Below are 4850 nucleotides of genomic sequence, written 5' to 3' on the forward strand. Positions count from 1 at the left end.
CGCACTCTCCCGGGCGCAGGTGTCTGTTAGTGTCCCCGGGAGCCCGAGGGCATCCCCGCCCTCCTGGGTCCTGCTCCACCTCCCCGCGAGCCCCTTTCTGCCCGGGTAGGTTGGTGCAGCTCCTGCGTCTCCGGGACGGGGCTCTCCTGTCCTGGGGACACTCGCCCCGGCCTCAGCCCGGCTCCTTGCGGGGCCCCTCCCCCTTGGAGGCCTTTTGTGTCTTTATTTCTGTTTCCCCGTCTTCCTACCTTGATAGATGCGCGAACTCTTCTCACTGTAGCATTCCAGCTGGTCTCTCTTTAATTCTCAGGCCAAATTCGTAGATTTTCAGGATGATTTGAAGGTTTTCTAGGTAATTTGGTGGGGACAGGTGATTGGGGACCCTACTCTTCTGCCACCTTGCCCCTCCTCTAAAGTCTTTTAAATAACAGCAGTTAGATTCAAAAATTACATATAAAGAATAAAATAAAGGGGCACCTACATAGCTCAGTTGGTTGAGTGTCTGACTCTTGATCTCAGCTCAGGTCTTGATCTTGAGGTTGTGAGTTCGAACCCCACATTGGGCTCCATACTGAGTGGAGCCTACTTTAAAAAAAATGGAATACATTAAAAAGGCAAATATCCTGACGTTTTATGAAAGTACACTTGTAGCTTAGAATGAGATTCACTATAGTATAACACATTGATTCAAAGATGTTGCATCTCAACCCAAAGGAAGATAAAAATGGTGTGCTTTAGAAAATTGTTAGATGATTCACAAAGTAGCCCTGATGACAGGTGCTGATGTTAAAGACACAGGTGGAGAGTTGGAATAAAATCTGGTGGGTGAATTTATGCCAACATGGATGGACTTAGAGGGTATCATGCTAATACTTGAATCACTACACCATGGATCTGAAGCTAATGTAATGTAGTCAGCTGTACTCAAATACAAAAATTTTTCAAAGTTGGGGCATGAAATTGAGTTGGAGAAGTATTATGTCTAAAATATCATATGTGACTTAAATAAGTGTAATTAAGTAAGTTACATAGCATAAAAAGAAAGGAAAAGATATCTAAGCTGTTTGCTTTCTTTTTGCCTTATTGAGATTATTTTTTAATTTTGTCTTGATTTCCTCTATGTTCTATACTCACATTTCTACGACATATGTGCCATTTATAATCAGAAGGATGCACGATTTCAAAAGTGAATATAGCAAAAGGCTCTTTGCATTTCATTTTTTAAAAGAGTTTATGCACTTACCATAGTTTAAAATTGAAGAGTGGGTGAAAATGTTTGCTTTGCTTCTCAGTGTCTTGGGAATGAATTTGGCTTCCTGGGAGATATAATGGTACAAAGTGACAGACATAAATCCAATTTTACTATTTTTCTCATACATTTAGTGGTTTCAGTACATTTATCGTACAACCCATCTTTACATCACTGATTTGACATACTACTTTCATCATGAACACAATCCAATATATATTTGTTTATTTACAATCTTTTTATTCTGATCCACTGGTACATCTCCCTAGCCAAGCACCAGTAACACACGGTTTAATTACTGTAATTTTGTGAAGTTTGAAAATACGAAAACGTCAGTTATCCTCAACTCTTCTTTTTTTGTCATTTTATTTTATTTTATCATGATAAGTGTACTTACTCCTTAATCCCCATCCCCTATTTCTGGCATCCTCCCACCCACCCTCCACTCTGATAACCATCAGTTTATTCTCTATAGTTAAGAGTCTGTTTCTTGGTTTGTTTGTTTTTTTCTTCTCTCTCTCTCTTTCTTCTCACCTTAGCTCATTTTTGTTTCTCAAATTCCATATATGAGTAAGATGATACGATATTTTCTTTCTCTGACTTATTTCACTTAGCGTTATACTCTAGCTCTAGCCATGTCGCCACAAATAGCATGATTTCTTTCTTTTTATGACTGAGTAATATTCCATTGTAGATGTATACCGCAGTCAGTGGACACTGGGGCTGCTTCCATAGTTTGGCTATTGTAAATATACAAAATGTCTTTCCATTTCTTTGTGTCATCTTCAGTTTTTTTCATTTTTTATAGTTTTCAGAGTATAGGTCTTTCAGCTCTTTAGTTAAATTTGTCCTAGATATTTTATTATTTTTTTTGTGTAGTTGTAAATAAGATTCTTTCCTTAATTTCTCTTTCTGCTGCTTCATTATTAGTGTATAAGAATGCAACAGATTTCTGTGCATTGATTTTGTATCCTGTGAGTCTGCTGAATCCATTTATCAGTTCTAACAGGTTTTGGTGGAGTCTTCAGGATTTTTCTATAGGTAGTATCATGTCATCTGCAAATAATGAAAGTTTTACTTCTTCCTTGCCAATTTGGATGCCTTTTTTCCCCTTTATGTTGTCGAATTGCTGTGGCTAGGACTTCTAGTACTATGTTGAATAAAAGTGACAATAGAAGGACAACCTTGTCTTGTCTTGTTCCTGACCTTAGGGGAAAAGCTCTCAGTTGTTTACCATTGAGTATGATGCTGTCTGGAGGTTTTTCATATTATGTCGAGGTGTGTTCCCTCTACACCTACTCTGTTGAGCGTTTTTATCATGAATAGATGTTGTACTTTGTCAAGTGCTTTTCATGCATCTATTTGAAATGATTGTAGGAGTTTTATCCTTTCTCTGATTGATGTGACATATCATGCTGTTTTATGAATATTGAACCACTCTTACACTGAGGAACAAATCCCACTTGATCATGGTGAATGATTTTTTTAATGTATTGTTGTATTTGACTTGCTGACATTTTATTGAGGATTTTTGCATCTGTGTTCATCAGAGGTATTGGCCTATAGTTCTCTTTTTTGTGTCTTTTTCTGGTGTGGATATCAGGGTGACACTGGCCCTCATAATTCTTCTTTTATAGAATTTTTCTAGTGATTCATGCTTTTTACCTTTCCATATGATTTTAGCATCACCCTATCCAGTTAGAAAAAAAAATCCTATTGCTGCTTGGAGATTGCACCATGAATATTGACTTGTTTTGGGGAATTGGCAAATTTCTCATGCTCAGTCTTCCTGTTCAATAATATTGTAAGTTCTTCTATTTGATTAAGTTTGCTGCACTAATAAGTGCTTTAAAGATTTTTCTTCATGGAGTGCTTACACATTGTACTAACTTTTTCAGATACTATGGAGTTTTAATTTTCCTATTTTATTAGTATTTTCTATTTTTTAATTGTTCAGAATATAATACCTATATCAGTTCTACTTTTTAAAATTATTTTCCCTGAGGCTTGATATATGGCTCTCTTTCTCTCTCTCTCTCTCTTTTTTTTTTTTTTTTTTTTTTGAGAATGTCTATTGGCATTTAAGAATGCTGAATCTTAACTGTTAGACCACCAGGAGGGATCTGTCTATTGGCATTTGAAAGAAGATTTATTTGCAGATTCAGAATCTGCAAAATGTTAATTAGATCTACTTTATCAATTATGCTATTTTTAGTTCTGTATATCTTAAATTTTTCAGTGATCTGGTATGAACTGAGAACGATGAATTAACGTCTCTCACTGCTTCTGTTTTCTATTTCTCCTTGAATAGCCTGTAGTTTTTGCTTTATGACAGTTGATCTTATTTCAGTCGAAGTTATGTGGTTATAACTATTAGAACCTCTATTAATCACATTATTTAGTGTTATTAGCTCTCATATAACTTATTAATACTTTTTAGTCTGAATTAAATATTATTTGATATTGGGGCACTTGGGTGACTCAATGGTTTAACGTCTGCCATTGGCTCAGGTCGTGGTCTCGGGGTCCTGGGATCGAGTCCTGCTTCAGGCTCCTTACAGGGCACCTGCTTCTCCCTCTGCCTATGTCTCTGCCTCTCTTGGTTTCTTGTGAATAAATAAAATCTTTAAAAAAATATTATCTGATATTAGTATTGTTTTACTTTTGTCTGTGTTTCTGTCTGCCATCACCTACACTTTTTTCCTAAACATTCTAAATCTCTTTGCTTTAACTGTTTCTTATGAACAGCATAGAATTGAGCTTTGTTTTTTTTTTTTGTTCAGCCTGTAAGTTATTTTAATATGTCAGTTTAAGTTTATTTATATTTATTGTTATAACTAAAATGGTCTGGATTGTATCATGTGATTTTATGTTAAGCTTAGTGTATTTATAACTTTATAGAACTCTTGTATATTTTATATTTTTGTGTACTTTTCTATTAAAATTAGGAGAACTGTAGTTTCATTCTGGAGGTTATGTTTCATATCTATAATTTTCTGTTACATTTTTAATCTTCTATTTATTTATATTGAATTTAATATACTGCCACAGATAAGTAATTACTTGGTATGGGCAATAATGAAATTTGTCTATGTACTCTATTTTTTTTAAAGATTTTATTTATTTATTCATGAGACACACACACACAGAGAGAGAGAGAGAGAGAAGCAGAGACACAGGCAGAGGGAAAAGCAGGCTCCATGCAGGGAACCTGATGTGGGACTTGATCCTGAGACTCCAGGATCATGCCCTGGGCCAAAGGCAGGTGCTAAACTGCCGAGCCACCCAGGGATCCCTGTCTATGTACTCTAATCATACCTTAATTTTTTCTCCTCATCACTTGGTTTTACTTAATCATATTATCATTCTTGATAATCACTCTCAGTAATTAAATATACTTATATCTCATTCACTTGATTTGTCAGATTTCAGTGAAACACTTTGTTGCCAGATTTTAAATATGAGGAAGTCAACATTACACAATCTACTGTCTTTTTTCCACCTCTCAACTTTTGTTACCTATAATATGTTTCTACAGGGCATGTTTTAAGCATTTGAATTCTGCTCTACTACCTTAATCCTCATATTTATATTCATTGTA

At 35.5% G+C, this 4850-nt stretch overlaps 1 long non-coding RNA gene across 1 annotated transcript; it reads right to left on the reverse strand.

Annotated features, from left to right (window-relative positions):
* Nucleotides 1-248: 248 nt before the first annotated feature.
* Nucleotides 249-1320, reverse strand: LOC140604455 (uncharacterized). Its single transcript, XR_012007330.1, has 3 exons — nt 1244-1320; nt 482-585; nt 249-348 (listed from the first exon to the last, which is right to left on the reverse strand). It is a non-coding gene; the product is annotated as an uncharacterized lncRNA (long non-coding RNA).
* Between the last annotated feature and the right edge of the window lie 3530 nt (nt 1321-4850).

The sequence above is a fragment of the Canis lupus genome, chromosome 15 (genome assembly GCF_048164855.1).
Source record: "Canis lupus baileyi chromosome 15, mCanLup2.hap1, whole genome shotgun sequence".
NCBI lineage: Eukaryota > Metazoa > Chordata > Mammalia > Carnivora > Canidae > Canis > Canis lupus.